The sequence below is a fragment of the Rhinoderma darwinii genome, chromosome 11, assembly GCF_050947455.1.
Source record: "Rhinoderma darwinii isolate aRhiDar2 chromosome 11, aRhiDar2.hap1, whole genome shotgun sequence".
NCBI lineage: Eukaryota > Metazoa > Chordata > Amphibia > Anura > Rhinodermatidae > Rhinoderma > Rhinoderma darwinii.
This window is the reverse complement of record NC_134697.1, coordinates 64932337-64948572: the sequence shown is the minus strand read 5'-3', so window position 1 is coordinate 64948572 and position 16236 is coordinate 64932337.

Below are 16236 nucleotides of genomic sequence, written 5' to 3'. Positions count from 1 at the left end.
AGGGCAACAATCAGCCATTGAAAGAGCAAATGCTTGTTCATCAGTTTATCTGTTCTCTTATGCAGAATTAAAAATAGTTATCGGCAGCACATCTCTATGTGTAATCAGGGGGATGTGCTGCCAACATGATGAAAATGTATGGGGACGAGTAGTAACGAGCGCTCGTCCCTATACATATCCAATCATTGCTACGTGTGATAGGAGCAAACGAGCGAGATCAACAAGTTGCCTCGTTGATCGGCGCTCATTTACACGGCCCATGTAATAGTTTCCTTAGGTACTAGGTTTAGTATTAGTTACTAATTCTAGTTTTAGTATACTTTTTGTGGAAGAAAAAGTGCATATATGCAAAACAAATCAGGTCACCATTGTTTTTGTATTAGAAAAATGACAGCTAGAAGATGATTGTTTCCCATGGTCATTACCACTGTTTTTGTATTATACTCATCAGACTGGCCATTAGTTTTAAATTATATCATGAACTAAAGGGTAATTGCAAAAATCCACTCAATCTATACCAGCAACGTTGAAAATTGACATATATTAGACGTAGCTTAAGAAGAATGTTAACATCATGTCTTAAAGGAAGACAGCAGGGTCCTTAAATCACCAAGTGGCTTAGCTGACCTACTTAAGAAAGCCCTTGAGGAACAGTTGTCATCTAAACACAATTAAAACCCTTCCCTCCACCTCACCCTCACAGTAGTGTTGGATGTATTGGGAGGTCGGCCTCAGAAGTGCATTGTACAGGTATTAGCAAAGATTAAATTACAGGTTAAATGGAGGGTAATGGCACATTAACACAAGCATTCTAATAGCTTGGAGTGTCACTTAACTCTGTTAAAATAGTAAAACAGCAGCAGGAATTGTCAGCGTCTTGGTGGAGCCAAGGAACAAGTAAAGAATGGATTATTATTGGAGCTTTAACACTTGACAGACTGAAGTGTCCTTCAGACTATGTATTGTGGAGGACAAAGTTCTTTAAATATTCAACTGTTTTAATGTATACTTTAAGGAAGTTGTACTCAAAATAATCCATATCATTATGATTAGAAGGAACTACCTGGGAGATGACTGGATGTAAACCCAATCAGTAATTTAAATACTACTACCGAAGAATAAACCTTGTATCAAAGAGAAAAGGTTATAGGAATATTAATAATGATCATTTGTGGTTTTACGCATGTGTTACTTTCAGGTTTAGCCAAATTGGAATGAACTTTATTTTTCCCATTAAAAAAAACCCCTATATGTAATTTAATGATTATGTTCTTGTGGGATATAGGATCACACTGCAAAATACCACTAATAATCAGCTGCATTTATTTGGTTAGTGTCCATAATCTCACAGTTATACCTTAAAAACAAGTGTTTTTCCCCCAGATGGTATTCTATAAGACAATTTGCCTGCACTTCTGGTAAATAGGATGTGGTATTTGTCATGGAAAGGAATAAGGACCGGAACAAGAAGTAGGCAGATTAGGTGGCCGCCTAGGGCAGCATTTAAGGGGTTGAGGCTCAATTTATAGATTAATAAAATAAAAAACAACACTCTGCCTTTAAATCTCATTGTATAAGATATTGGACTCAGTGGAAGGACATAGGGGTGGAGGGAAGTGGAGAAAATGTCCTATAAGCGTAATGCCAGAAGGTGCGGACGCGTTACAATTTTTTTGCAGACCCATAACAGGGCAAGTTCTTTCTCCACAGTAGTGAATTGGTAAATTGCATTGCAGTACAGACCGGGTGTTGTATATTACTCTGCTATGCAGTTGTTGTTTGTGCAATTGGCTGCATTTTAATAGGTGTTCCGTGAATTTGGGGTCTTTGACTGTACTGGTAGTGATGCTGCCGAACTGCAAGCGGTTCAATCTAAAGATTAGCACTGCGCTTGGAGCAACTTTATTATCCAGGAAGCACATGGCTGATAAAGGAAATTATGTCACAGGAGAGTACACGGCCAGAAACTTCAGGAGGATTGGCAAGAAGGATATTTTGCCTAAGTAGAATGGTTATATATGTTTCACATGTGATCACTTTGGTAAGTATAATGTACATGTATTTTTCTGTGTTATTTTTGTTCTGAAGGAAATGCTAGGTCAGGGCATGTATTGGCATAGGAGAAGAAATTATGGAATAAGTAAAAATGTTTAAAAACCTTTTGCATTATAGTATTTGTGACGTTGCTTAGGAGGTTTCATAGTGATTATGTTATTTCCTCTGTTTCTTTGGTTTACTGCGGTTTTTTTCCGCATTTGTCAGGGTATTTCTTTTTATAACTTATGGCTACATTTAGAGCAACTATGGCTATCCAATCGCTCGAGCAGCAGACTTAAACCCATGCTGTATATATACAGTAGTCAGTCCTCGACTTGTTAAGCAGCTTATGAAATAGTTCTATTGGCGATTTATAAGATACCTCTTTAATAAAAAAATATATGAAACATTAATGAAAAATAAATTTATCGCGATGGTGCATGCTGCATGTCATTTTCGCACATCTTGTACGACCTGTTAGACACTTTTCCTTATATCAATTTTAAATTGGCTAATTTTGCACCAGAATTTTGAGACAGTTTTTGGTGCAATTTTGGTGCACATTGTTGCATTTTAAGCTACACCCTTCCTCGCTAAACCACACCCCTTTTTGAAAGACTTTAAATTGTGTCTAGTTAGGTGCAAATATCAAAGCTGAGCCAATTTGCGACAAAATTTACAGCGAAGGAATGCTACTGAGTAGAAAGATTTAAACTGTAGTCATAATCTGCACTTTTTCAACTAGTAACTGATTCCTGTAGTTTAAGTGGACAGAATGCCTTGCTAAAAATGGCAAAGTACATACATAACTTTTCTAATTTATGGCAACCACTTCCCCCTGTAACTATAACTTCAAACATGGGCATTAAGCTGGAGACCTTCAGGACATACGTGTATGCATTATACTTTTAAAAATAATTTGCCACTCCCAAGATGTTTGTTATTGAGGTATGTTGTAAAATTAAAATAATAATAATAAAAAAAAAAAAAAAAGAAGTGCCACCTCTTTGAAACTTAGCTATCGGGAGCATGGGGGTCCACTGAAACATTTGATAATTTTTTTAGATGGCAAAATCTGCAGACAATTCAGTGGACTCATGCAAAGACATCTACCTTTCCATTGAACTGTATGGAGAATATGCAATTGAGGAGAGAGGATCAGTGCTACACCTTTCTACTGATAGATGGGCGTCCCAAAAGTGGTGCATGCTACTATCCGGCTTTTATTGCAAATTCTCTGCATGGGCCTTAAATGCCTAGGATAGTAATAACACTTTAATAACGATAGTAAGCCTTTTGACAGTGCAAGAACATACATTGTTCCTCCTCAAACTATTCTATAGGTGGGCCCAAGACACAAAAGACTCACAATTTATATTCCAGTGTTCGTACATCATGGTACAAATCCGCTAAGCCATCAATTTCATTATTCAAAAGTATCAGTCGATATATCCAAAATGTACATCTTCTTACACGTTCCTGAAATGCATTTTACTAGCAATATAAAAAAATATACAGTATATAAAAAGCTTAAAGAGTACTTCTTAATGTCTCCAAATACTAACAACTGTTGTGACAAACAGATGGGACATGTAATGAGCAGAACAACCAATGAGTTTTTTTTAACAATTTACATTAAATTATCATATTGAAACTGCATGTGAATGTATGTTCAGTACAAATACAGTATATGACTCCAAAAAATGTGTAGTTAAACAGAGGTGCATGTGCTTATGTACTGTCAATTAAAATAACTTTGGCCCTTGAGGAAATGTTTCTAGAGGACTTGTCAGCTTTCCTGACTTATATGTTTTTGAAAATACATATTGTATTCCCCTTAAAATAACTATTAGGAAGCATCTTTTATTAAAACTCTATGTTATACCCTCCTTCTGTGTTGCAATAATTTGTCAACTTGATGTTACCAGTTTGGGGTGTGCCTATACTGTCAAGCACTGTCCAATGAGTGGGCACACTCTCTGACTGTGTAGGTACCCACATACCTTTGACAAGGAGAATGGTAACCCACAGTTAACAATATATTTAACATTTTATTTGAAGAATAAAAGAGAAATAGCACAAAGCAAAATTGTAAGAAAAAATGGTAAAGATTTTTAAATTATAGGTGTAGGTCAAACAGACATGTCTGAAAAAATGGCAGGTCCTGTTTCAGCACTTTCAAAAAAGTTGTGTTAATTTTGTGAATATATTTACCGTTTTAATAGGCAAAAGCATACAGTATTTAACAATGAAAAGAAACGTACAATGTAAATTATTCAATATTACAGTATGTACTTGCATTAGTTGTTTAAGGAGTATTACCAACTCAAAAATAAGAAACGATGGTATCACATTGAAATTGTTGGAGGTTCCACCTGTGGGTCCAGCACTGATCATTACATGTATCTTTTTCTCCATACACAGTGATACTTTCACCCACACATTGTGCAGGAAACTGAAACAGAGCTCCATTCAAGTAAATGGGGCAGTGCTGCAGTTCTTCACACAACCCGGGTGTCTTTTTTTTTACCATATTTTGCGGTGCCTAAAGCCATAAAGTATGAAAAAAATAAAATGTTCAACGTAAAAAGGAAATATAAGAGTATAGAAAATATAAAGCTTTAAAAGTCATGACAGGACTGTGTATATTTGAAAGACCAAAAATTTAATGTGATACAATTCAATTTTTTAAACCAATATGGTAACACATCTACATTTGTACATTCATTTAAAAGCAAACAGACATACTTGCAGTAGAATTTTGAAATGTGTGTATATTCAAAATATAAAAATTTGGAAGAAAAGTGGCAAAAGTCAGTGAAAGTTTTGGAAAAGTAAAGATTGTATTATTAGTCAATTTCTCAAAGCCACAATGCAGCTCAAGATTTATTTTGTTTAAAGTCACAATGTTCAATTAAAAATGTTACCTCGCTATTTGTTCGCAATGTCACACTGATGATTATGGCCAACAATAAAGCCACAAATAATGGAACTTCCACAAATCCAGGCTCCATGTCTACAATAGAGGTATGCACACAAGGCACATTGTGGAGTGAAAAAGATTTAAAAAACAAAACAGATATATATATAACAAAAAATGGATGGAGTAGGACAGTAGCGATGAAAAGCCAACAAGGCTGGTGCAAGGCTTCAAAGGAGTGACCCCCTCCTGATAGATACCCCCAGTAAGCAACAAAGAAGCAGCACCCCACATAAAAACTGGATTTATTTTATTTCACCAAAGGTTCACAGCAACATTTCACCTTCTCAATGAAGGACATCGATTGGATATCAAACAAAGCATGTCAGTGATCACTCAGGATAAATACGGAGCAAATGCTCAATTAACGTAAGTGTACAAAATAGTATCAATTATCAAATAATGTGCAATAAATGCAAATATTCAAAAATACAAATATGAATAAAGTGCAGTAGTGCAAACAAAAAGGATACTATTCCAATCAGTACAATCGATATTCTGATATACTAATGTCGTACAAATACAGTGGTATATTCAAAAATAGTGTAAATAGTTATAATTACAAACCTGTTCATCTCCTGTGTATAATTAAAAATGCCAACACTCACCTAACCATAAGGAACATTTAGATACATTATTTTTTTAAATATCACATGGGTCCAGATGCACGGAACACATACCCATAATTCCATGAATATTCACTCTACTTAATTAGCTGTGTGTAAAATCTGGCGCAGAACAAAACACAAATCCAGCTGTGTGTTTGCCATCTTTAGTCAGGATTCCATACCTGGCTAGTTATACCTATGCCCTTATTAAAAGGCATCAGTCTTGTGGCATATGCGTCCAAGAGATACATGTAAATATAAAAAAAACTCAGGATATATAGGGCCCAAAGACAAATTCAGTCTGACCCAACAATAGGGGGGAGAAAGTTTCTGATTTTACTTCAATACTTATTGTCATACAACGACCCATCTGGTGGAAATGTCAGTGTGATTAGTGCTCTAGAATTCCATTACACTCGTCCTATGTCGTCAGGGTTGATACCCTAAACTATCACGTTCAGGCGTACCCCCCTGTGGCTCAAACACATTAACCATATGTAACTCCTTGACCCACATCTTGGTCTTTAGGGATGAACCCACTGGGATCAGGATACACTGGTCAGGAAGAAACACCACCTCCTTAACAGTGTACAATTACCACTCACTGGTGTCCACATAAAGTATAAGAACTCCAAGTTTGAACCTCAAATCTATATATAGAAAGCCATGTACTGCTCATTAAATAAGATCGTTTTTTAGATTGTGTTTCATGCATCCTTCAACCATGCAAAAAATAAAGCAAAAGAAAAATAATAAAAATTACTATTTAATACATTTAAACAGAATCATATAAAGACCCAGGAAAACATGGCGAAAATACAGCATCCTCTTTCCATATTGTTCCAGGGGGTGAGTGCTTAGCTTACAGTTGGTTAAAAAAACATCTGGAAAAATAGACACAAAAATAATCATGTCAACGTGCCCTAAAATTTCCAACAATCCATACTTTATACATAACAATAACAAATAAATCAACCCAAAAATTCAAAGAGGATATCAACAGAAATACTTGAACAAGAACCTGAGCAAAGGAATTTTATGGGTTCTACTTAAAGGGACTAGCAGCATGAGTGGCTTATCAGCCCCTATTACGAAAGAGGATCCCCTCCCTGTCCTATTAAAATACATTAAGTGGATAATCCATGTTGAGGCCCCTAGGGTATAGAGATCCCAACCTGTGGATCCAGCGCACATCTCGTTGAGAATTAATTTATCGTTCTCGCTGAGAATTAATATTCTCTCTTTGTCATTCCCCCATTTAAGAGGAGGTACACCATCAATGATGGAGAACTCAAGTTTCTGTAGCATGTGCCCAGCCTCCACAAAATTATGTGGAACTGGAAGCTCGCACTTTTGAGAACGGATACATGATCAATGGTTGTTTAGCCGTAGACGGCATTCTGTCTTATTTTCACCCACACAGATCAATTTACATGGAAACTGTAATACATATATCACAATCACTTTTACAGGTAAAGAAGGCATTGAATTTAAAGGTCTCACAAGTTCCTGGATGTACAAAGGTGTCCCCCTTTATCATCATGGAACAATTTTCGTACGATAGACAAGGGAAACAACCCTTTCGAATTGGGCATGGGTGTGCTCCTCTGTGTTTTGCTTTTACTGATGTCTGTTTTAACTAGTTGGTCCCTCAAATTACGCGGTCTCTTATAAGAAAATAAGGGAGGAATCTGGAATTCTGGTATATCCTTGTAAAAATTCCCTAGGATTTTCCAATGTTTTTTGATGATCACCGCCACATTGGAGCTACATTTGCTGAAATAAAACACCATAATCTTAGTGAATAGTGAATTTAGCAGACTGTGTTGCTCTATTATGTGTTTGTTGTCTATCCATATTTTTGACCCTATCAAGGTGACCCCACAAAATATCTTTGGGGTACCACCTAGCCAAGAATCGATCTATCACTTCTGCAAGTCTCCTATCTAGATCAATTGGGTCATCAACTATTCTTTTAACTCTTAATAGTTGACTAAAAGGTAACGATCGTACCATATCTTGGGTGATGACTATCATACCTCAGCATATTATTGCAATCGGTGGGTTTGACATATAGATAAGTTCTAAGCTTATCTCCCTCAAGAAATATCATTGTGTCCAGAAATTGAATGTTCTTTTTAGAGACCACTCTTGTCAATTTTATATCAGGGTCTATTGAGTTAAGGAAAGCAAAAAAGTTATCCAAAGATTCACTGTCTCCTGTCTAGATGAGGAAGACATCATCTATGTATCGCCACCAGCTCAAAACCGAAGCGAGGTGGTGGGACGCATAGATGAACTTCTTCTCTAAATCGGACATGACGATATTAGCTTATGTGGGGGCCACATTAGACCCCATGGCCATTACCCTAAGCTGAATGAAAAAATTGTCATCAAAAAGGAAAAAAATGCACGTCAATACGATTTCAAGGAAACTCAGTAGAAATTCCCTGCATTCAATAGAGAAATTAGTCTGATTCAATGCTTTAGTCACACTGGCTAAGCCCCTCTCATGATTTATATATGTATACAAGTGTAACTCCAGGAGGGATAGAAATGTCCCTGATTTTTTACCCAAAAGTCTGAAGTGTCCCTAGTAAAGGATTTTGCAGATATAGCAAAGTCCCTAGAACTTTATAAAAAAAAAATTGCCATAGGGCATAGAAGAGAGTGCCGCCCTGACACTATAGGTCTACTGAGAGGACATGTCAGGCTCATACATATATTCAATGATAATTAATCTAGATAAATGGCAGTAAAGGGTTGTTCTAGACTTTATTTTGATACATTTTAGGATATAATATCCGAATCAAAATAGCTGGCGAGCAAATTGTAACATAACATATGAGAACACCTGTGATAACCAAGATGTTAGTAAATGAGTGGTCAATAATCACACTGTGACCGCATGGTTTTAAATTCATAAAACCGCATACGTTTTTTGACCGCAACAAAACTGCGACATGTCCTGCCTAATGCTTAATAAACTCCCTACGTATTTATGGGAAGGGAGGAGGAAACAGGGGGTAATTAAATGATTGACCATCAGATAGTTATTAGTACACTTCATGGACTGAGGGTTGTGGAGTGCATTCTGAGGCCTCTGCCTTATGTACTTCAAGACCTTGCAAGGAATGGTGGAAAAACTGTGACCATCTCCTTGGCCATTATTTACTAGCTCTGTACAGAGTGCAGAGAACTTTATCGGCCAGAGGATGGACCATCAGTTGTATTTTTCTCTACATATACCTGGCGCATAAGGGGATATGTAAAATTCCCTATAAATTAATCTAAACCATCATATACAGCAGTAAGTTCTATAAAAGGGAGGGTTTTTAAAAAAAAAAAAAAAATTATCCTTAAACCACTGATTGCCAGCTACCTAAATATACACAAATGCTATTTAATTAAAATCATCAATTCATTTATTGACTATTGTCCTGTAATAAGTATGGAGAGCTCATAATGATCCCACTTCAATGCCATTTAATTTTTGCAGCCTTTAATTTCTTTCCTTATTTTTAATATTGCATTGTGGTCTATCCAATATAGCTTTTTATCCCATTGTCACATCACAACAAATATTAATCAAGTCATTGCTAAATAGTATTTGTCTTTGGCAAGATGAGTATAATACATAATCATGTATTCAGCATAATAAATAGTTAGTGGTCTCAGAAAATTGAGGCAAATCATTGTCTTTTTCAACCCCACTTTGAAGCTATATTTTCCCATTTAGCAAACTCTTGCAGCCGCTTTCCTCCTGTTAGTTACTTACACATTTTCTCTATGCAGCTACACACAGATATACAATTATTTCACTTGAACTTGCGTCATAGGGAAAAAAGCTTTGGTGCTCTTGATTGAAGTAATCAGTCCACTTACCATATCAGTCAGAAAACTAAAAGACCATAGAAGGCATTCAGTTTAACCTAAACTATCAGGGTCACAATTTAAATTGCCAGGGAACAATGTGCCCTTTCCCCACAATTAGGATATTTTACGTCTTTACCTTTAGTTGATTTTTTTGTTCACCTTTTTTTTTCTCAATACCGTAATTAAGACTAAATTAATAAAATGCAGATGAAGCTCTAGCTAGCAATCATATTAATTATGTAGTAGCAGCTGCATGCTTGCGATTTTAAAAGCACATAATGTTCATTTTAAAATTGGTGACTTTTAATTCTATCGCAAATGGACAATAGAACATTGAATTAGTGAAAATGGATCTTTGTTTTGTATTTGAATATTTTTAGCTTATTAGAATGAATTGTGAAAGCATACAGAAGGAATCTTTGGAAATGGGATGGGAGTGTATATTGTACAATTGAAGAAAAGCATTTCTAATGTATTTCAAATGATAATCCTTATTAATACAAATAGTATTTTTACAGGTCTCTATATATACACAGGAACATATGCCTGAAATTGTGATAAAATGATTAATGAGTAAAACTTGTAATTTTTATTAGATAACTCTCTAAAAACAGGGGTACAATCACCACTGTGAGAAGAGTCCACCGTGCTTGTTAAAAAAAGGTATTAAATGTATACTGCAATTGCTGGTTCGTTTGTGTACCCTCCTCTAATTGAGTATGCTTGAAATTATGGAATCAGCATTTAAACATTGGTGTATCAGTGAATGGGACCCTGCAACACACTAGAGCCTGCAGTTACCGCTCCTAAGTACCCCAGTGCTGGGGTTGCCCAATGATACCACTGTCACCTACGCTACAATCCCTCTCTCATCTGACCCCACGCGTTTCTATATATTATTTAATCAGGGGTCTGTACTTTTATCAATCTGGCTGAAGCGCCAGTGATATAGATCTGTAACAGATATTCTGTTACACACACGGAAGCGTGCTCGCATGGATGTCAGCGGCACGCTTCACTCAGGACTCAGAGTTTATATAACTAATACTCCTCCCCTTGGGCTGAGGCAAAGCCTCGAAGATGGCCAATCACCGTCGCCCATGTCATCCGTGACGTATGGTCATGTGACTCCCGGCACATCATTTGACGTACCCGGAAGTCCACCACCATCGTCATGCCGATCGCGCAGGCGCAGAGAGAGACCTAGGAGTGCATCTCATTACTGCCCAAAGCCCTCCCATCTAGGGGACGGAGCTGAAATATTGATGTGAGAATAGAGATTGCTGTCCAGCTCAACACTGCAATCTGGCAGCCATTAGTCTAGCAAACCCTCTGTTCACACACTAGGTGTGGATGAGTAGGCAATAGTAGTGTAAACTACAATAGTACATTCTGACCATATTAAGGGACAAGTATACCAATATTTGAGAATTAATAGATGACTACAGATGAGTGTAAACAGAAATAAAGCAAATCCAAAATCCTCTCATCTGCCTCTAATAGATAACTCTAGAGGAAAATATGTTCAAATAAAGCAGGTATAATTTGTCTGCTCGTTTAAACCCTCTAGCTGTGTACATGCCAGTCTGTAGATCCACTGGGCCTCCTTTCTCAGGATTAGATTGTCCCAGTCCCCTCCACGTTTTGGAGGACGCACCAGTTCAATCGCCTGAAATCTTAAGCATTCTGCTCTACCATGATGTTTTGCATGTACATGCTTGGATATGGGAGTATCTCTGACATTTGTCACATCTCTTAAATGTTCTCTAATTCGGTGCCGAAATTGCCGAAGATGCTGTAATGGCATTATATACTAACACTAATTCCAAAGTTTTTGCCTCTGCCTTTTTATTATCTAAATTTAATATCAGCAATGGTACCTTCCAAGGATGTCCGTTATCTCCAGTAATTTTTGACGGAGGCTGATGTAGACCTTGGTGGTATTCAAGCTGGCCCTCTAAGTTCCTTTACGCGGATGATGTGATCATTACGTGTACTAGCTCTGAAACATCACTCCCTGCTATTTTTTGCATTCTCTCAATCTTTGCAGCTGTCTCATATTATAAGCTAAACGCATCTAAATCCATAATACTCTCTATTTATATTCCCTCGGATATTAAACATTCTGTCTCAAATACATTTTCCTTTACCTGGGCATTAGAGGGCATCTTGTATTTGTACATCACCCTTTGTTCACCTACAGACAAGAATATTAATACTTTATACTTCTTTTTGAAACTAGAGATGGATAGGATATTTAGTTTAGCATTCAGACATGTGAATAGATTTTTCTTTTGAAAACATTATACATTTTCTGTTGTATCCCACTGAGATTTCTGAAATCATATCTCCAAAAATTACATGCGTTGATCGTGCAGTTTTTTGGGGCACAAAAAAGGCCAAGAGTGGCCAGAAGGTTTTGCAATATTCCCTTAGAGAAGGTGGTATGGGCTTGCCCAACATCTTCCTGTATCACAAGGTCTCCATCATTGATTCTTTAAAAGAATGGTGGAATCCTATATCTACACACAGGTGTGTACAAATTGAAAGAGTATTTAACCGCTTCCCGACCGCCCACTGTAAATTCATGTCGGCACTTGCTGGGCTGTGCAGCGCCGACGTGAATTCACGGTGGGTGTTAAAAGCGCGATCCGGGTGTCTCCGAGTAGCGCTGACACCCAGATCGCGCTGTTATCCCCTGCCTCTAGTCCCGGAGACATGACCGGGACCTAATTGGTTCAGGTCCCGGTCATGTGATCGCAGGGAAAGTTTGTTGTAGCAACGAACTGGAAAGTTTGTTACTACAACAAACTGGAAAGTTTGTTGCTACAACAAACGTTCCCGGGGACAGATTGCGGGTGCTGCAGTCGGTTATAAGGCAAAACCGGAGGCCATACAACAGCCTCTGGGTCTGCCATGCACAGCAGCCTATGATAACCAGCCGGAGGCTGGTCCTCATAAGCTTCCTGTCAGTGTGACTCTCGGCATCACACTGACAGTTTATAATACGTTACACTACCTAGGTAGTGTAATGTATTATAGCAGCGATCAGTGCTGCAGGTCTTCCAGTAAAAAGTAAAGTAAAAAGTAAAGAAAAAAGTAATAAAAATGTTTCATAAAAGTGTAAAAACAAGTTATAAGTTACAAAAACAAAAAATATTTTTTTTTTCTATAATAAGTCTTTTCCGATAAAACATGGAAATGTAAAATTACAAGGAATAAAGGAGAAAAATCACCCCAACATTTGAAAAGCAATCTCTCCCGATTAAGGCAATCCCCCATATGTGGTCATAAACTTCTGTTTAGACACACGGCTGGGCTCAAAATGGAACAAGTGCCATTGGCTTTTGGAGCTCAAATTTAGCTTGAATGGTTTTTGGGTGCCATGTCACATTTGCAAAGCCCCATAGGGACCAAAACAGTGGAACCCCCCAAAAGTGATCCCATTTGGGAATCTACACCCCTTAAGGAATCTATCTAGGTGCAGAGCACATTTAGACCCCACACATCTTTTGCAGAATTTATTGGAATTAGGCTGTGAAAATAAATATCAATATTTTTTCCACAAAAAAATGTTGAATTTTTTTCAATTTTCACAAGAGATAAATGAGAAAAAGCACCCTCAAATTTGTAATTTCATTTCTCTCGAGTATGGCAATACCCCATATATGGCCATAAACTGCTGGTTGGACGAATGGCAGGGCTCAGAAAGGCAGGAGAGCTATTTGGCATGTAGATTTTGCTTGATTGGTTTCTGGCATCATGTCACATTTACTGAGCTTCTGAGGTACCATTACAGGGGAAACCCCTAAAAAGTGACTCTATTTTGTTAACTACACTATATATATTTGGTATCGCCTTAATCGTATTGACCCACAGAATAAAGTTAACATTAACATATGTTGTTTTAATTGCACAGTGAATTCCGCAAAAACGAAGCGCAAAAAACAATGGAGGAATCGCTTTTTTGTTTATTTTCTGCCCCAAATCATTTTTTCCCCATTTTCTAGTACATTATACAGCTCAATAAATTATGCTACGAAAAACTACAACTCGTCCTTCAAAAATCAAGCCCTCATAAGACTATATTGACGAAAAAATAAAAAAGTTATGGCTTTTAGAAGGTGGGGAGGAAAAAACGAAAATAAAAATCTGAAAATTGGCTGCGCAATTGTGGGTTAATAGTACAAAAAAATTGTACTGTAGTAAAAAACATTACCCGGCTCTACGCACGAGTCTCTGATTCGGCTGTAGAGGGGTTCATTATGGCATCTGGTACCGCTCAGACTTGGAAAGTGTTATCGCTATCAGGTTTGCCCTGCCAATTGGCTACTCACCACCGAGCCCATTAGCAGCTGGACAGGGTTTATGAATGCCTGGCTGTCTTTTGTGGTGATTTACTGGTTAGACTGCCTGTTCCTTATTATTTTATTTATTTTATTATTTTACTCCCTTTATACCCGAAATGCTTTAGCCGCAGGCAGCAGCTTACCATTATGTCCAAGCATTGCATGGTTAGGTGCTTCAGCATTGTTTGAAAGTGCTCTTGTTTCATTATCCCAGTACTTAGTATCATCTTACTCCAGTATTCAAAATATGGAGCAGAAACGTGTAGGGCTTTGTTAGGGCTAGACAGTCAAACCAATAATTAGCTAGACTGTCTGTTTTTTCACATATACCAGTCTTTGGGCTTTGTTATAGCTAGACAGCCTGTTCCGTGTTATATTCTACCCTCTAATCTACTAGTTATCATAGCCTTTCATCTTGCGATTGACCTGAGGGAAAGATAGTATACTATTGTACAAAATATGTGCAACATACTAGGTTTTCTCTAATAAGATACAATATTAATTTGATTCCAGTAAAAAAATTAATTGTTTGCTAAGGCGTCTAGCAACGTACCAACATTGGTCTCTGGATATAACCCACATTCCTTGTTATCGATACTAAACCGTGTGCTTTGCACGTATTTCATATATCATTTTGTATTTTATGAAGTGTTACTTCAACTTTATTTACTTTTCTTAAATGAATAATTAAAGGTTATGTTTTTAGCCTACGATACCCCAGTTCAAGTGTTTTTCAGTGAAGGGTATAATTAATTTAGCTGTGGAAAAATGAAAGTAACTCAATCTTATTGGTTCATTTTATACTGTTCCAGTAGCTCTTCAAAATGTAAGTTTCAAAAAGAACAGTAGCGACATATTGCAAAGTGCACACATCTTGTAAAGCAGCACACAGTATACCTATGGTTCCGTTTTCTCCACAATACTTCTAGAGGAGAATAGCTCTGTAATTCTGCATCCATGAATGGATGGGCTCAAAGGTTTTTATAATTTGTAAAAGAGGAAAAAAAAGCGCTTCATAGGGCGACGAGGTAGACTAAGAGAAAAGCAAGATAAATAAGCTAGGTTGATTCACTCACCTGCTGTTGGGCACATCTCCCACAAGCGTGAATACTGGGATCTGTGCTTTTATATATAGTAGGCTGTTTTCAGGATGTACAGAGGCCTAGAGGCAACCTAGAAAAGTTGTAAATGTCTGTACTCTCGCCTATTTTGACCATTCGTTCTGATCTTTGTTTATTTGGACCATAGGATCTATCAATAGAGGTAAATGGATTATAACTCCCTGAAATCAAGCAGCATAGTAGTTCATGTAATTTCTGTTCAATAATAATATTGTGCCAAAGATACTTACAGAAAGTATTCATACAAAATTAACTTTTTGGGATTACACAAGGATGGAAAACGTAAGACCTATGAAGTGGTTATTTTAGACAATGAACTCAGAAAATTAATCTGGTACCAAGTACTGAAATTTATAGATCTAAAAAAAACTCCCGATTTTTAGCACCTCAAATTTGTTAGACACTGAAGCACGGATAATGGAAATTGGGGTTGGATCATTTTCATGGAATTGGGCACAATCTCATGGTAACCTGTCTTCAACATATTTTCTTGATGTTGGAATAATGTTTGTAAAAGTTAACCATCTAATAAAAAATAAATTCTGCAATTTTGCGAAAAATTATTGCACAAAAAACACATTTTCACCACACTGTGTAAATAGACCATATTAAACAGTATTTCAGTTTAGTTGCTCCTTATACTGCTAATAAATAATACATAATCACTATAATTTACAATACATGTAGTAAAAGCATATACATGTTGATGTTGTTATATGTGGGGAAAAAAATCTCAAAGCTTTTACAGAAGTGAAATTGATTCTGGCAAGAAAATCAATAAAGCTTTAAAAATGTTTACATAATATAATTGTAAACTATAGCAATATAACATCATTTTACTATATTATTATCTTTCATTATTATTTTCATGCTTTCTTACTTTTGCATCTAATATTTACATATTTAGAATATTCTAGCTACAATATAAAGTATAGTTATGTCTGCAATATGTTTATTGCAAGTGTGGTGGCTGTGCTCCTTGAACCCATTGAAAGTGAATTGATTATATGACCTGGGTTATGGCTTCGGACATTAAATATATTTATGTTAAAATGTTTTTTATAGCATAAAGAAAAGCATATTTTTAAAAGACATTTGCTTCAATTATTTATAACAAGTCAACATTGTCAGCAGTGATTCATAATTCCCAAACTTGGCCATATAGTTCCACATATAGTGATAAAGTAGTGCAATGAATAAAGAAAAACTGGTTAAAATGTTATACTTAGTAAGGTAGTTGGGAGACCCATGTCCCAAACCAAAAC